Source organism: Humulus lupulus, chromosome 6 (assembly GCF_963169125.1).
Source record: "Humulus lupulus chromosome 6, drHumLupu1.1, whole genome shotgun sequence".
In the NCBI taxonomy this organism is placed as follows: domain Eukaryota; kingdom Viridiplantae; phylum Streptophyta; class Magnoliopsida; order Rosales; family Cannabaceae; genus Humulus; species Humulus lupulus.
In genome coordinates, this window is record NC_084798.1 from 54,831,401 (window position 1) to 54,851,112 (window position 19,712).

Consider the following 19,712-nt stretch of genomic DNA (forward strand, 5'->3'; position numbering starts at 1 on the left):
ATGGCTATTATGATGCATGTTGGTTGATTATTATGTATGACATGCATGGCTATTCTTGATGCATGTTGGTTGACTATTAAACGTGACATGCATGGCTGTTGTTGGTGCATGTTTGATTGCTGGATATTTTGCATATGATTATTATTGAGGGATGCTGGATGATTAAGTGTGATGCACGAGAAACATATGATTAGGGCATGCCATGAGTGATGAATATGAGATTGGCCAGAGATTGAGTCTCTGAGTTTGTGCATGATCATGATTATGCTAGCAACTGTTTAGTAAGCATGCTGAATGCCCTATTCTTGGATAATTGGCATGTGATACATATTGATAGCATTGCTTACATGTGCATGGTACTGACTAATTAGTCAGATTTGGCAAAGGGGCTAGTATCAACTGTGAAGCTGTGACTCATTAGTCAGGTTCGGCAGTGGTACTGGGCACTGGTCACGTTGCACTGACTCATTAGTCAGAATTGGCAAAGGTGTTGGTATCAGCTGTGAAGCTGTGACTTATGAGTCAAGTTCGGCAGTGATACTGGACACTAGTCACATAGCGCTGACTTATTAGCCAGAACGACCTTAGCGTGGATCACGCAAGCCAACGGAGATTAGATCTAATCGACCATCAGCATTGAATGACTCAAAGAGCATTAATGCAAGACCGACCCCGAGGGTCGAAGATTAAGATAAGCACTTGGAGGCTAGTGGCTTACCTAGCAGCCACTCTCCCTCTTGAATCATGTGATGCTCACTCATTGGTTGAAAGTTTTATGCTCAGTATGATTATAATGATAATCATTTGATAATGTTTATGTATAGTGTTATGTTTTCTTGCTAGGCTTCGGCTCACGAGTGCTATGTGGTGCAGGTAAAGGCAAGAGGAAGCTAGACCATCCTTGAGTTGGAGGGCTTAGGTGATGACGTGTACATATGCGGCTGCTCGTCCGTCACGGCCGAGGTTTAAAGTGGAACTAGGGTTGAACCCTGTTTTGCCGCTTAGAACGGCCTGTTGTAAATATTTTCTGTAGTAAACTCTGAAATTTATGTTTTTGGGATCCCAATGTATATATTAAACGTTCTAGTGAAACGTTACATCCTAGCCAAAGTTTTTAATCCCTAAACCGCTAATCATACTTAGTTCACGATTTTGGCCAAATGACTCGATTAGCGAGTTTAGCACTGTTTACAAGGCACACCGTAACGGTCCCAGGAGTTGGGGCGTTACAGCATGCTGCCAATGATGTCGAAGGGGCAGTGGCTGCTAAGGTCCCTGCTGATCAAGGGGCTAGAAGTTTAAGAGATTATGAACTCCCATCTATTACAGGAGTGCATTCATGCATCAAACCTCCAACATTTGCTGCAAATTATTTTGAGATTAAGCTAGCGATTCTAGAAATGGCCCAATCTACTGTTCAGTTTGGAGGCTTGCCTACAGAGGACCCTAACTTACACGTAGCTAATTTCTTAGAGCTTTGTGCGACCTTTAAGATGAATGGTGTGAGTGATGTTGCAATAAGGTTGAGGTTGTTTCCATTTTCACTAAGGGGCCAAGCAAAGAGTTGGTTGATTTCCCTGCAGGCTAACTCTATTACCACATGGGAGGAGCTCACTCAAAAGTTCCTTGCAAAATTCTTTCCTCCATCCAAGGCTGCACGGTTGAGAGGGAGATTAATAATTTCTACCAAAAAGAAGGAGAATCATTGTATGATGCATGGGAAAGATTTAAAGAATTGTTAAGGAAATGCCCACATCATGGTATACAGAAGTGGATGCTGGTCCTTAATATTTAAAATGGGTTGAATGGTACTACTCATACCATAATAAATGCTGCAGCAGGAGGTGCTTTCATGAGCAAGAGTGCTAATGAGGCGTATTAATTGCTAGAGGAGATGGCAATGAATAACTACCAGTGGCAAACTGAAAGGGGACAAACCAAGAAGGTGGCTGGTATGATTGAATTAGATGCCATTACAATGATTACAACACAAGTCGTAGCTTTAACGAAACATTTACAACCGAGCAACCTGTCAGCCAAAACCATGCAAGTTCAGAGTTTATGTGGGGCATGTGGGAATGCTCATCAATTAAGTCAATCTCTTGCCATGGACATAAATAATCTACCCATGGAACAAGTTCAAGCTATAGGAAATTTTCAAAGATCAACCAACAACCCGTTTTCGATGTCATGTAACCAAGGGTTGAGGAATCATCCTAACTTCTCTTGGACATATAATCAAGCTACACAACTTCCTTTCCCTCAAAGTCAGCAACAACTTCAACCTCCACAGCCACAACCACATCAGCCAACACTTATGAAACAACCTGAAGTACAACCCGATGTACTGAACCAGTTCATGACAGAAACTAGGGCATCTATCAGGACTTTGGAGACTCAAATGGGGAAGTTGGCTACTTTGATGACAAACCGTGCTCAAGGGAACTTACCAAGCAATACTGAGGTAAACTCAAAAGAGCAGTGTAATGCAATATCCTTGAGGAATGGCAAGGAGATAAAAGAGCCAAAAATAGCTGATAAGGAGAAGGAAGTGAGTGGCTCTAATGTCGCTGAAAATTTAGAGAAGCAACAAGAAATAAGTATAGATCACCATATAAAGATTCCATATCCCCAGAGGCTTAAAAAGAATAAGCTTGATAAGCACTTTTCAAAAAAATTTGGATATCTTTCGAAAGCTACACATCAATGTCCCATTTGCTGAGGCACTTGAACAAATGCCAAGTTATGTGAAATTTATGAAAGAAATTTTGTCAAAGAAAAGGAAGCTAGAGGATTATGAGACAGAGGCACTTACTGAGGAGTGCAGTGCGATACTTCAAAAGAAATTACCTCTAAAGCTTAAAGATCATAGTAGTTTAAATATCTCATGTTCTATAGGTGGTTTAGTAGAAACAAAGGCTTTATGTGATTTAGGGATCGGTGTGAATTAAATGCCTCTATCAAATTTTTGAAAGTTGAATTTGGGAGAAGCTAGGCCTACTACCGTGTCTTTACAGATGGCAGATCATTTAGTCAATCATCCTCGTGGAGTGTAGAGAACGCCCTAGACTAATACTTACAAAACATTCGCATAACATAGTTTATAAAAGAATAACATTCATTATTAAAGTCTCAGGGGGACTTGTTTAAAACCATGCAAGTTGGCGCCATAAGTTTTAAAATGAAACATAGATTTTTTATGCAAAGTTCAAAGAAACCAAAAATTAAATAACTGAGTCTCACTGATAATTTAGGAAAGTCTCTTAAAAACAAAACATAATTTAAATGGCATTCTACGTTGATCGTTTTTCTGTCCATAGGATTACCCCATGCCATACACCCCATGATGAAAGAACTCCTCACGTCACCACACGTGCCATAAAGAAATCCTATTTGCTACCTGGAAGGAAAGTAAGGGGGGTGAGCTAAAAGCCCAGTAATGAAGTACAAACAAATAAGCAAGTAAGAATACAACAAAAACAAACACTAACGTTCATCTAAAACATCATGGTATATCATAACATAATCGTAACATATCATCATATCATAACTTAATCGTAACATATCATCATATCATAACTTAATCGTAACATATCATCATATCATAACATAATCGTAACATATCATCATATCATAACATAATCGTGACATATCATCATATCACAAACATACAGCATACATGATGAGCATGGATCGCTAGTTGTCCATGTCACCCTATGAGGTAAACAGGAGATCACTGGTCCTTGAATAACCTCGACGCGTCCGCCCTAGGAGTTACGTCTCAATGTCCTTAGTAACTCGTTCGATGTATCTGACATCGTAATCTGTTTGATGTATCTAACATCGTAATCTGTTTGACGTATCTGACATCGTAACTGGTTTGATGTATCTAACATCCATACACATATCACATTCAACATATCATCACGTTATGACATTCATAATTCATAACAATTCATTCATACAACAATCTTACCATTCATAGCATAAAATCATAGAATCTATCTAACTTCCTTACCTCAGGTCCAAGCTAAGAAATTTCACAATCTTTCAACGAGCCTATATCATAATCAAAATAACATTTCTTAGGTTCATAAAATTACTATTTTGCCCTTCCATACAACTCATGTGTGCATGGGCCATGCACACATAATAACAGTTACACAAACACATGTAATTATCGCCATAAAAGAATAATGCTCGTTTTACCCATTTTACTAGCATGATCGTTTTATAAAAACCACATAGTTGAATAATAAACATAATTTTGGACGTAAAAGTGGAGTTGCATGTAACATGCATACGTGGGAACATTGCGTAATAGAGACGTTTTCAAAAATGATAATTCTACATTTCTTACTTTTATTATTTTAAAATCAATAGACATATTACATGCTTTATTTTTCTTAAAAATTTCTAAGTTGATTAAATTTCTCAAAACATTATTTTATTTTATAAAATTATTTTATTTTAGCTTAAAAATAAAATATGTGACAATTTCATTTATAAATCTCAAATTACAAAGAATTAACCAAAAAGCTTGGATTTAATTAAAATGCCTATTTTTAATATGTTTCTTTAGAAAAATAAATTTTATCATTGTGTTACATAAATGATGTGAAAAATATATTTTTAAGTGTGGAAAAATATATTTTTATTTAAATTATTTAAGACTTAGTTTTATGTAACAAAATCCATATGTGACAATTAAATAACAATTTTTAACCTTTTTAAAACAAACTTTCAGCCACCATTTATTTTCTTCAAAAATCACAAATAAATAGAATCTAAATATTTTTCTCAATCAAAACAAAGGAAAAATCATAACTTATCAAAATATGCATTCATACCATTAAAAATACCATTTTTCAATATTACCATAACTTAGGAAAAATAATTTATTCCAAAAACTCATCAAATTCATTTTAGTGAAACTCACTTCATATTTTCTTTCAAAAATTCCAGCAACTATTTTTATCATTAAAAATCACCATATTCAATTTAAAAGCTCATATTTCTCAAAAATTCAATAAAAATTCTGTAGGTAATTATTTGAGTAAAATATCATTTTAATGAGACTTAAAATCCCCATTTTAATTTCATAAAATTAACATAACGTCAAGGACATTACTTATGCATGCAAATCATCTTTTTATCAACTTTTACCCAATTATTTACAAAAAAAACAGCAAGCTTAATTCCTTATGAAACTCATCTTTTATCCCAAAAATTTCACATAAAATCATACATGTCCAAAATCTCATCATACTCTTATTATATACACGATTCTAATATTACTAACATATTCACATGAAATCTTATAAAACCATTTTTTTTCTATTCCATTGAATCTACACATGAAATCCAACAAAACACTAACAATAACAATAACATACATTAATTCATAAGCACCATATTCACATATGCCTTTATGTTAACCTAACATGTTTCTATCATAATTTTCATGCATCTTATAATTTATTCATTCACAATATAACATGCATCCTATCAAAATTTCATGGATCCAAATATCAAGATTGCCAATTATCATTTTACCCATATTACATAGGTCCTAAAACATGGATCTAATATATTGAAAATCATACAACATCAAACAAAATATCAAGATAATCCTTAGGTATGCCTAGGCCGAAACCCCATATTTGCATTCAAAAATTACCACTAATCATTGTACATAGAAAAATCAACATCATAACCCTTTTATACATTAAACCATGATACCCTTTTTAAACAAATCATATTCTCAAAATATACAAATCATAATCATCAATCCTACAATAATCAACCATTAGCATCACCATCAAAAACCTCAAAGACAAACCCATCAAAACCAATATATAGGCTAAGAAAGACCATTACCTCTCTTGATTGTAAAATCAAGAACACAATAGCAAGAAAACCTCTTGTCACCTGTAGATGATTTCCAAACACCATACACCCAAAGAAAGAAACCACAAAATCAACCTTAGATTAGAGAAGAGGGGAAGATCCAAAAGCAAATATGTGAAACACTAGTTGATAGATTCTTACCTAGGGTTCGAAACCCTCTTCTTCTTCTCCTCTCTCTCTCTAGCTCTCCTCCTCTCTCTCTCTATCTCCTCTCTAGGTCACGGCCAAATGGCCTAATCTCTTCTTAATCCCCTTTTTAAATTCTCATTCCCATAAAGCCACTATCAAGAGGAAATGGTAAGTTTCCTTTCTTCCCCATTTTCCTTTAATTCCCTTTCATTTTTCTTTTATTATAATAGATATAAAATAATAAAGGGTGATCACATTCCTATCCCAAAATAGCTAGTGCCTTCCAAATTTTGATTTTATTACCTAAAAAAAAAACAATCCTTTTCCCACTACACACCACACACTACACGTCCACACTAGCCATTTCCTTTATTTATTTATTTTTTTATTAACTAAAATAAATCCCATAAAGGAAAGAGTGTGTAGAAAATCTACACATGTGCACCTCATTGCCATGTACTAGCACACACTAAAACACTAGAGTGCATTACTATCTACCATGCACCTTAGTGCATTCAACCATAACTCACATAATCACATCAATTGTCACACTTATTTAAAATGTAACACTAATAGTAAAATAAACATGTTACACAATTATTCACTTATTAAATTAATTAACCAAACAAACAATTAACAAATTTAAATTCAAAAGATTATACCAAACAATTCTAACAATTAAATAAAATAATAAACAATCAAATAAAACAAATAATCAACTAAATAAAATAACAACACTTAAAAAAAACAATTCATCACACTTAACATTTAAATAAAATAAATCACAAAAATTTAAATAATCTAAAAAAAATTTGGTGCACTACATGGAATGATTGAGGATGTATTGGTGAAAGTGGATAAATTCATTTTTCTTGCGAATTTTATTATTCTAGATATGGAGGAAGATGAAAATATTCCAATAATACTTGGAAGGCCATTCTTGGCTACTGGTAGGGCTTTGATCAATGTACAAATGGGTGAGTTGAAGCTGCGAGTGAAAAAAGAGGAGGTAATATTTAATGTTTTTGCAACAACTGAAATTCTAACTTGTTGTAGAGTTGAAGTGGTAAAACAAGGAGAGAACAAGTTGGAAGTCTCTAAGAAAAGATCTATGGTTAAAAGTGGAATGCGAAAAGGGCGTCATCGTTTAAAAAGGTTCTTTAGTGAAAGGATTCGAATGTTACATGAGCAGGATAAAGTTCCACCAATTTCTAATAACAAGAAAGGAGGGCTAACTCATGACACTAGGGCTCTTAAGGATGTGAGGGGTGGCCTTGATCCATGTTGAATATGAAAGAAAACAAGCGTCCGGCTAAATGACGTTAACGACAGGGCATTGGGGCATTCCAATCTTTTATTTGCATTTGTTTTCATTAGTTTTATTTAAATTTTGGATTATAAACATTTTAATTTTAGTATTTTGATTATTTATTTTTATTTGATATTAAATATGATACTAGTTTGAGTTGCAGCGCTACTTTGGGTTCAGGTAGAATGAATTAGGGGCTAACCCGAGAATTTTTCTTTCCCCATTTTTGATTCACCATCTTGATCCGTATCATTTTGAGTAGTCTGAGGTGTCAAGTAAGTTTATTTTCCTTTGCTTTTATTTTAACAATGGGGACAATGTTTAGGTTAAGTTTTGGGGAAGGAATTTATTGTTTGTGTTAAGTTGTGTCTTTTTGTGTTTGTTATGTTTTGTTTAGAGTGTGAATCAAGTTGACAATGATTAGTCAATGATAATATGATTGAATGATGTGCTGTATAAATTGAATGGAATTGAAGCTATAAAAATTTGTGTACTTGGTTGAATATTTCTTACCATTTTTACATGAGTCTAATTAAATAATTGAGAGCTTAATAATAATTTTTAATAAATTTTGTGTAATTGAACAATTTTTTATGCTTGCTGAATATTGAAAATGAAAACTTTTTATGAAAATGTTGTTATCATTGAACTTGTTTGCTTGCTATTTGAGACGAAATCCTAGATGACGCATGCTTAGGAAGATGATTTAGGCAATTCTTTGAACCGTTTGAGCCTTTCAAGCAACCCTTGATTTATTAAATTTTTAGTTACCCAATTTTGATGCAAATTTGATTCTTTTTATTTGACACTTATTTTGAGCTTATTTGAAACATTGTTATGGTTCCTTCCCTTTGATATACCATGAGTATATGAAAAGTGATTCGGGAATGGTTTGTAATGGGGACTTATAAATGGAAATTTGTGTCAATAGTAAAAGAAAAATTGAGAGAGAGAGAAAGAAGAAGTAAATTGAATATGAACTACACTCCAATTGAAAATACAAATAAATAAGTTTGGGGGAGTGTAGTATCATTAGAAGAAAAAAAAATAAAAAATAAAAAAAATCAGTTTATGAATTTCTCTCAAAGTAAGAAAAAATTTGGGATTGTTTTTTTTTAGGTTTGCAAGTTGATACAAGATTGGTTTGTGTGCCTATGGTATATTTGAGCCTAAATGACATTTTCAACTACCTTAACCTAAGTCTTTCAATTATAAGCTATGAAAGTCCTATTGATTTTTGAGCATGTGTTTTCTACATTAGTGGAGATTAGTAAGTATAACAAGCTTATTGGGTAATGATATTAATTGATTGTAATGAAAAAAATGGTGAGCATGAATTGATTCGAATGCATTTTAGTTTTTAATCATGATTTTGAGAGTTTTATTTTTGCTTGGACTTAAGTGAATTGGAAGAATGTTTTGACTGAAATTTTGGATTATGAGTTCATTTTCTTGAAGATTATATAAGTGTGTTAGTCATCATAGCTTGAGGCGTGAATTATTGTTGTGAGTTTAATTCAAGTGTGTTTGTTGTTTAGATATTTAGTCAAGTTTGTTTATTGTTGTGTTCTTTACTCGAGGGCAAGTAAAGACTAACTTTGGGGGAGTTTGATAACTGAATTTTAGTGTCATTTTAGAATGTATTAATGTGGTAATCTTGAGTCTTTATGTTTGTTTTGTGCAAGATTACGCTTGTGTTAGTATTTGTTGTAGGTCAGTACTTTGGATCATGAGTTAAATGTTAAAAGAAGAGGAAATGGTGGAAAAATGGAGCTTTTGGTGCTTGTGTCAACTCAAATTGGTGCTAGGATAAATTATAATAAGTTTTTGATGAAGGAAGGATATCAAAAAGGTTAAATCTGGAAAAAATAGAATTAGAGTTGCGGCATGGGCTTAAGGGCTGCGACTCTAGCAAAGTCAGAGACTGGAGGGTTACTAAAAGGAATTAGAGTCGCGACTTGGTCAATAGGCGCTAGTGGAAGTTAGAGGCTCAATCATGAGGGCATCAAAGACACGGGCCGCGACTTGATAGTGCCTGAGTTGCGGCGCCTGAAGACATACGCAGACTTGGAAGGCCTCTAAAATAGACATGGGTTGCGACCTAGGAAAGGCCAAGCCGCGGCCCACCTATGAAAGAACAAGGGATTCTGATTTTTTTTTTAGTATAAATTCAGACTTAATGTTTAATTAGGGGAATGTAAGATTCTAATTACATTTTTAGAGACTAATTTTGATTCTCAGACTTGTTTTTCTACACTTTTATATTTTTTTCTTTCTTCTTCAAGTTTTTGAATCTTATGTTTCTGAATTAATATTTTGTTTATTTAGCATGTCTAATATGAACTAAATATTTTTATCTTGGGTTTAATGTAGTCACTTGGAATTCTATTTGGTTTTATTATGATGTTCTATTGATTTTTCTTCTCTATTCTAATAGATATAATGTTTGATTAATGCTAGTAAATACCTTATCAACATTTTCTTGATTTATGATTTTGTTTTAAAATTTGGAAGATGAGAATTGAATATGCTATCGTTATATAGACATAGATTACATATTGGACGAAAGTACCTGTATGGCTTGTGTAGTAATGAGATTTCTATGCTTAAACTCTGCTATATGTTTAAGTTTATCACAGAGATGTAACAAACCTGCATATAGGACGAGATCTTATATCTTTAAAAAGAATGAGAATCGATTTATGTTAACATGCTATTAGATAAAAAAGGAAAAAATTTAGAACTGATTAATAAAATTAGTAGAATGAAAAGTTTATGAAGTTAATACCCTAGGTCTTTTTATTATGGAATTTCATGTTTTGATAAGTTATTTTTGTTCATAGTTATTTATAATTTTATAATTAGATTTATTCATCTAAATTTTTTTTGCCAAGTAGGAATTAAAGAACGATTATTTGTAATTGGTTAATAGTCCTTGTAGGAACGATACTTTATTTACTATCTATATTACTTGAATCGATTGTGTGAACTTGCGTACATATTTTAACAATCAAGCTTTTGGCGCTGTTGCCGGGGAACTTAATATTCAATATCAAAATTAATTGTTTTTTTATTCTAATTTAGTTTTTATATTTTACACTAATTCGCATCGAGGTTGTATTGTCTTTCATGAATTATGTCATTTGGGTCCTTTGATTCACTCATTATGGTTTGTCAAAATGATCATACTGAAAACTTTTGTTTTGGGGACTCATTGATGTAAATGGTTGGGGACATAGTATACAGTTATGGAATCTACACCTTTTGGAGAGGAATTGAATATTGATTCCTTAAGGGTAAGCTTTTGGAACTGAAAGGTTATTGAACTCAATTTCATAAATCACTTTATGAATTAACCTTCACTAGTAAAGTTAATGGTACTTGAGAAAACCAGAAATAATTAAAGAGGTAAACGGTGATCTTGTCCCTACTTTAATTATAAACTATTAATATATGATTGAATTGCATGTAATGATTAAATCGATGGACGTTTTTTATCTTTAAAAAGTACTATGTAAATAAATGTCTATAACTGCAAGAGTACACTCTCATATTTTTAGTGGAATAATAATGAGATTAATAAATTAAGGTTATTATATTAAAGAGATTTAATTAACAATCTAAATTTATTGGAGCTTGAAATTATTGGTCCATAGTTCCCCGAGGCGGCTCTATCAACACTGTTCAATGTAAGAGTTGAAATCGGGATTAATTAGTGAAGGGCATATTTATAAGAAATTTTTTCTTTAGGGCAAATACGTAATTGAGATTAATTAATTATTAATTTTCAAAATTAATTAAATATAATTTTCAAAATTATTATTAAATAGTACCTATAGTTTTTTAAATTAATAAATAATACAAATAATTAATTTTGAATTAATTACTTTTTATTTATTTAAAATTGTGAAAAATAAATATGATAAATCAAATTGGATTTAAATTGGTTTATAAATTTATTCAGATACTTAAAATATTCATATGATAAGGTTAGTTATGAGTTTGTAGATATATATTTTTTTAAATTTCAATAAATATATAAAATGGTTAAGACACATGCCTTGAAAAGGGCATGTGTCTCATGCAAGTCATAGTGCTTGCAATGTGAGTGACTTGTAACAGAGTCTCAAGACTCAAATTGGGATATTTTATTTATTTAATTAATTCAATAATGAAAATTGTTTTATTTTTGAAATTTTGAATTTAATTCAATTATTAAAACAATTAAATTAAAAATGTGTTTTCTAGAATTTTAAAAGAGATTTAGTGTTTAAGTTTTCTCAAGTTTTTCACACACTGACAGAGAGAGAAAATATATCTTATCTTTTCTGTAAGCCTGAAAACCAATCTAAGACCTAATTCTAAGATCTCATGTATTGAGCACATCTTGCGAATCACTAAAAATTCTCAGTGTTACTCTATGTGCCCACACATGTCGTGAGGTGTAGAGAACACTTTGGAAGAATGTGTTCTGAGTACTTGATGATTGCTTGGATTGGATGTTAGTTAATTATACTAAAAAATTGCAAGGATTCTTGATAGACTTCAACTTGTATCCTCTTATTCTTTGTATTTGTTTTGATTAATGTATGTACATTAATCGATACATTATTTAAAGATTATTTAAATAAAGTTTTTAAAATCTCTCGGGCCCACCACCTAGTATATTCCATTGCGTACATGGTAAACTTGTTACCAACACAGAAGGCAGTGACTTTAGGCTGCAGCCCAGATATTCCTAGGCTCCCAGGCCGTGGAGGAGAAAAGCCTAGGTCGTGGCCATAGCCTGCCTTACGATTTTGTATCCCGATTTTAGGCTGCATCCGAAGGGCGATTTCTACATTTTAAATTAAATTTTTAAATGCAACTAAGGGGGGCTAAGAAAGGGAGATTGGGAGAGCTTGATACAGAAAGAGAAGTGATCATCATTTACATCAACATTTTAGTTTTTCTTCTGTTTCTTAAACTCTGTTATTTTGAATTATGATTTTGATTATGTTTTAGATTATTGAGTAGTTTCTTTCTAGGTTAAGGGTTAATTCAAAACCCTAGACATGAGTAATTGATTTCAATTGCCATCTTGATATTGAATTTCTTTTATTTTTCTATGCTTAATTTTAAGATTATTGTTTTAATCTTGTTTAGAGAGCCCATAAAAAGGATTTTTCTTTAGTCTATCATCATCTTAGGATTTCTATTCACCTAATTGTTTAGAACTCTAGGTTTTTGTGATAAATCGTAATTAATGGTAATGTCAAATGTTTCTTTAATTGTGATGAAGAATATGACCTAGGTTAAATGAATCACAAACTTATTGGATTTGTTGCTTAGATTAACACATCTCTATAGAAATTGATGCTTTTGCTAGATTAAATCTAAGGTACTTTTCCATTATGTTGCTTAGTAAAAATAATTTATTAAGAGCACTTTGCTTTAATAAAGTATACTAGGGAGATTTGAGATAATGAACACTTATGTGTTATCTGCGAGGTTAATAATTTAATTTGGAATAAGGAATAATAGTAATCATTGTTAATCTTGAATGTTGTTGAAGGTGGAGAATTAACTCTTAACTGTTTCTTAAAATTGTTATTATGAGTATAATTGCTTCATTTATTGTTTTATGTTATTTTTAATTCTCAAACATTAAAATCCCTTAGGTTTTTATTGTTTCTAATTTTGAATAATAAATTGAATATTAGTCCTCATGGGTTCGACTTTTATTTACTGCTATATTAAAGTAGTCAGTAAACTAAATATATATAATTAAATTTGGTAAGGCTAACAACAAGCACCACCAACCTCACTAGGTCTTGGTTCATGGTCTTGATGGCCTCTCCCTCAATTGGAACAAAAAAGGGATAAGCTTTTGAATGTTAAAGAAAATATATATTTTAATGGAAATATGAAATCAAGATACAATCCTAAGGAGGAAATACAAATTGGACTAGAGGGTTGATGAAATAAATGTTACAACTCTAAACAAAAAATATATGATATATAGTACAGAAAATATAACTCAAAACAATAATAATACAAGTAAATATAGATACTAGAAAATGAAATAAGAACAAAGAAGAAAAGTTAAAACAACCTTACACTCACACAACCTTTAGTGTAGATTAGTGAGAATCACTAACTTGAACAAGGTTCAAGACCTTTGTCCAAAAGCTTGTTTCCCCTATTTTCTAAACACTAAGGGGACTCTCAAAAGGAAATAACTCTCTGGAATTATCAAAGATTTTGGTGAATTTCTAGCGAAGTGTTCTAGTGGATAGAAATGTTGAGTCATGCAAGTGAGCACTAGGCTTCTATTTAAAGTGATTTGAGACGCCCTTTGAATTTAAAATTCCACTAACTCCCTTGGTTGTTACCAATGTTTAATTGGGTGTTTATGGAATTAAAGGGAAGAATTGAGAGTTGCTAGAAGTGTTCAACACATTCTAATTGTTGAAAATGCAAAATGTGATTTGGTTGTCAGCGTCCTAGGTCACAGCCATGAGGCTTTGCCTCCGAAGACGCGGCCTGGGATACTCTAGGTCATGACCTGGAGTGTTTTGTAACCTCCCAATTTTGTACTTTGCCACAAAAAGTCCGAACTCAATCTTTTTTTATTTTGTAACTTCTACACACCTAATGAAAGTCAAAAATCACATCTCTAATAGCCATTAAACATAATAACATTTGATAATGAAGGTAAGAGCCAAAAATTAATATTTGACCCCATACTGATGAAAATGATTCATTGAAGTCTGTGAAAATTTTCTAGCACCTGATCTCCCTTAATGTAGTCTTGCCACTTTTTCATGGCACCACAAGAACAAATAAGGCAAAGTTGAAATTCTTTGAGTTTATTCCACGTTTATTTGAGCTTTGTGAAGTACCCGTTCACCGTAAGATCTCTTTGTTTAACACTGGTGACATATTGTTTGATTTAGAAGATTGTTGGGCCATTTTCTTGAGTTAATTGATCTAAAAGATTGCTTTACATGCCAGCAGCCTTGTCAAATAACATAATACTTTCAGCTATGGCAAGGATGATTGAGTGAAGCAACCAGGTCATAACCATGATATTGCATTATGTATTAGAACCAAATGAGGATCTATTGGAAAAAAGTTGAGAAGGAGAACCATCTATGAATGGAAATTTGTTCTTTGCTAAGAGTGTGCCGCTTCCAAAAATTGATAGTTGGAGTCATTGAGTAGGGTGGAGATAAGAACACAACCAAGATGATCTATTGTACCAAAGAAATAAGGACTAAATTATCATAATGTGTAGGTCAATTAGTGCAATATCTGCCTTTTCTCTTAACAAGTATTTTGGTAATTTGGCCTGTGAGGGCAATTTCGTAATTTACACCTGGTAGGGGTACTTTTGTGATAGTGTAAAATTACATGTTTATGTGTTTCTATTATTATTTTTATGTCTAATAAATGTCTATGTGAACATTCATTTAATTTGGTTATGTTTATAAGTAACACCAATAATTTTCTTCAAGTAGTATAAGGACATAGATGTCACAAATTGAGTATTTAGGGACCATAGCATAATTTGGTAGAATTATGGTCCATAAGTGAATTAAGTGTTTTGAAAACTAATAGTTTAATGTGAAATTACTAAAATGATATGATTTGATTCCTAGTTGAATTAGAATTAAGGGAAAATGAGTACTTAGGTTTTTTGAATTTGAATTTGAATAAAGGGATTAGTATAAATAGAACATGATGAGATTAGGGTTTGTTTTCTCTCATTATTTTATTCTCATGGGAGCCACGCACACTCTCTCTCACCTCTCCCACGTTCACACACTCTCTCCCTTATTTTATTTCTCATGGCAGAGCCCTAAACACAAAACACCAACCATTGATCTTTACCTTTCTAGTCTAAGGAATTGATCTTTGTATGGAGAAATTGATTCATGCTTTCGAGGTTGTTGTACTAAGAAAGAGTGCAAATTGGGGAAGAGAAATTCAGATCTAGAAGGAGATTTGAAGATTAGAAAGCGATTTATGGTAAGGTTAAACTACTCTTTAGATTATAGAGTTGTTTATGCATGTTCATGGGTTCTAAGGGTGAATTTTATGAGTTAATAATTAGATTTGCATGATAGGTTGTTTATAAGCATGATTTGATGCTACAAACATGTTAGGATCTGATCTGGAACTTTTGGTTAAGGTTTGATAAGGTTTGCTCGGTAGATTGGAATTGAACACGAAATCTAGGGTTTTAGAATCCTAACTTATGATTTTTCGTATTTGATTGATTAATTTGTGATCAAATCATTAAAAATATGGCTTATGTGCTAATTAATAAGATTTTAGGTTGAAAAGAAAGTAAGAAAATGTTAGATTTTGTTGCTGGTTTTTGACAACCATTCATGAAACACAGTTTAGTAATTAAAGCATAATTTTTTATTCATTTGTCGGATTTTGAATTTTTATATACCGTTGTAAAGCTAATTAAATGATCTAGACATTTGTGTCAAATAGGCGTAACCTAATTCGAAATATATCAATGTTAAAAATTGCTAACAAAGTAAAGTCCTGACTAGTTTTTGGAAAATGACAACATTAAAGATTAGGACTCTTGGGCTTGTGTAGGTTATGGACATTGTGACGCCCCACGTCACTATGGCTGCTTTCTGGAATGATGAATGGCCCTACAAACCAAGACAAGTATTTCCAGCGTGCTTTGTCCTCACTCGCACACTTCCTGGGAAAACTTCCCAGGAGGTCACCCATCCCTAGATTACTCTAGGCCAAGCACGCTTAACCATGGAGTTCTCAAGTGATGGGCTACCGAAAAGAAGATGCACCTTCCTGATATAGGTAGTACCCATCAATCCATTTAAGCCCTCTTCAACTGTGTAGTCCCATACCTACACAGTCTTAGGATCATCACACTTGACCTTCCCTAGGCGGTGTGGGATTGCACAACTTACCCGGTCCTTCCCCTTACGGATCACAAGATTCTGACTGTCACAGACATCAATAGAATGAATTAAGGTAATTTAGTTTAGGTTTGTAGGACTTTCTTAAGAGTGTTCTAAGTATGATTAAGATTTAAGAAGGGTAAGTGGGGTGTCATAACATGTTATTTTGTTTGTAATGTAACTAAGTTATAAATTATGTGTGATTGTGACTTAGGGCTCGGTAAAGCAACTTGAAGGGGATGTTTTATAGTTGTTATTGCTTGAATGGAGTTGAGGTAAGAAGAGTGGTCACTGTAGCACAAGGTGTGTACTTCAACACACAACTCTTGTTTCTTTGTTAACAATTGTGTGGTACGATATGCTGTGGTATGATTGTGTGCATGTCATCATGGTATTGTGAGACTATATCGTGTGGGATTAGATTGCATGTATGGTATGTTTTGCTATATGATACATGTTTATATGGTCGTTAACGTATATTTATGATGGCTTGTGCGATAGTCTATGTTTATGATCCACGTTATAATTTATGTTGATAATCTACGCTATAAATTATGTTATGCTATGTTTAAGTTTTAAGTTGTAATCTAGATTTGTTTAGTATCTGGTTGGGGAACTATATGGGATGTTACCTATATAACTCTTCTTATTGGGCGTTAGCTCATGGGTACTCTGTGTTATAGGTTAGAGCAAATACGTTGTTTCATGAGGCGATGAGTTGGAAGTGCTTGGTCAGACATGTGCATATCATGAACAACTGACCTGAGGGTTGGAAGAGGTTGCATAGCTTTTGTTTTGATTTTTTAATGTTGTTTATCAATGTTTTCTCTAAAGTCATGTATTTTGTCGATTTTAACTTTTTGCATAAGTAAAATTCTTTTTGTTTTAAATATTGAATATCCAAACTCTGCATATTTTATAAAGCGAATTATTTTATGAAAGTGAGTAAAGGCTCGGTTTTACTTAAAGTGATATTTTAATGAAAATTGTAATTTAATTAAATAGTCGAATATTTAGTAAATTACATAGCCTTGGAAATCAGATTCTTACAGTCAGATTGCACAAAAATATTAGATTGATTTGCAATAGAGGTGTTTTTTCCATTGTCGGCCATTACTTGAATTTCCAATCATCAGTACAAGATTGAGTAAAGGTTCTAGCATGGAGGCAAGCCATAATAGACAATCAATCTTGAAGATGAATATGTAAGGTTGTAAACTCTAATACCATATTAGTTGTAAGAGAACAACGAAGGAAAATAAAAGGTTTTAGGCGTCATTTGGTATGCAGAGTTCAAATTCTTGCATTGTAGGGAAAGCTGAGGAAGGTAATTTGATTGTCTAGGAAGTTATATTTCTGTGTTTGGTTATGACCTAGTATCTTATCCTGATTTATGGAAATGTTAGTAATCTATGTTTGGCTTGATAGATGAATCTATGAAATTAACATAATAATTTATATTGCTATTAACATTATATAAAAATATTAAATATATATTGTTTTAAAATTATATTTTATTTCATATAAAATAATAAAATATTTTATTATATAATAAGATCATATTATTTTTTTTCCAAAAATATTATCTCTTAGATGATACAAAAATATTATATTACATGAGTAAATCAACTTTTCTAAACATTAATGGTATAAAATATTCCTATCCAAACAATTAAAAATATAAAAAAATATATATGAATAAGTTAAATGAAATAAAAAACCAAATACTTCCAATAAAATAATTTTTAATCAATTTTTATGAAGAGAATTTTACAAAAAGTGCCAAAAATGACACTATTTTTACTATTATACTACTACTGCCACATGACATTTTTACTATTCAAGCGTAATTTTTATACTGTATAATACTTTTTCATATTTCACATATACTATCTTGCCTATCTGCAACCTTTTTAAACATTTTTTTTTATATATTATTTGATTATTTTATTTTGACACACTTCCCTCTCTTCCCATTCTAGACCCTATTCCTTCTTTTTTTTTGCTACACAATCAATCTTTAGACTCCTAATTTTTTTTTTCCTAAATCGTTTATTGTTAACCATTCGTATACACGACAACCATAGCCCACATTTCTTGATTGTATATATAGTATCACTTACCATATATGGCAATTCTACGATTGGCATATTCTACCATCGACCACTTACCACATTTCTTGATGCTTATTGTTTCGATTATACTATTTTGATGTTGATTTAGGGTTTTTAATGTTTAGTGTCAATACGAGTTAGTGATTGCTTTATAATATATGTTATATTGGTTTTATATTTTAATCCACACAATGTGTTTGGTTTAACGATTGTTTGATTCTGCATTGTAAGATATTAGACTATTTTATAGTTTTAGTAATTTTTCCATTTTAAAGTTTTATTATCAACAACTTGTTATTTGTTTGTTTTAATATGGTTCTTTTATTGCAACTTTTTGCAGTTTCTATTTTAATTTTATTACAGTTTTATTATTGTTGTTTTTGCACTATTGTTATTTTATTTACAGTATATTTGCATGTTTATGTTATGTCGTTCTATGCTTGTTTTGTAGTTTATTAATTTTTTTTATATAGGTTGTTCTCTTGTAGATTTTATACTTTTCATGGTTATTTATTATTTTTTTGTTGTTTTGTTATTATTTTATTTCTCTTGTAGGATTGGGATTATTTAATCAATCCAAAACATTTTTTTATTTTCACGTTGTTTCTTGTTTTACTTATGTTGTTATTAACGACCTTAACGAATATTTGTCTGATAAAGAAAAGGAAATATTTTCTCAGACTTATTTTGGTAGTTTTCTTAAGCTTCTGACATTTAAACCTCAACTTCAATTAATAAATGGGTTGTTATCGAGGGAGGTTAAGCAGTCAAATGAGTATGAGCTTTGGTTTATGATTAGTGGTATTACACTGAGGTTTAGTATTGAAGAATTTTCTTTGATTACTAGTTTAGATTGTGGGGGTGAATGCAATAATTTGAATTTCAAACAAGTGTCAAATAACTTTTTGGATAAATATTGGCCAGGTTCTGATAAGATTTTTAAGTAATCGATTCATGAGTGTTTTAGGTCTAAGAGGTAGGGTGAGAATGATGAAGCTGCTGTTAAGTTGGTTCAACTGTATTTTGTTGAATTTTTTCTTCTTAATTCTAGAAAGGATAGACAAGTTATGTGTGAATATTGAGATGTTGTTGACAATGGTCGTTATGTTGAAGGGAAAATTATTTAGTTGGTATAATGTCCTATATAATTCAAAAGATGAGAAGAAAGTGAAACCTTATTATACAAGTGTTGTCGCTTTATGGTTGGGAAGTATTGCAAATTGGTTTCGGAAAATATTCTAAGAATTGTTAGGTGGAGTGGTTCTAGTACTCCCGAGTTCAAATTATTGAAGGTTACTTTTTTTGACATTCCATCCA

At 31.8% G+C, this 19,712-nt stretch overlaps 1 non-coding gene across 1 annotated transcript; it reads right to left on the reverse strand.

The window, feature by feature from the left end:
• Positions 1-1,657: 1,657 nt before the first annotated feature.
• LOC133787554 (small nucleolar RNA R71) lies at positions 1,658-1,764 on the reverse strand. The gene has a single exon (XR_009872569.1). It is a non-coding gene; the product is annotated as a small nucleolar RNA R71 (small nucleolar RNA).
• Positions 1,765-19,712: the final 17,948 nt, after the last annotated feature.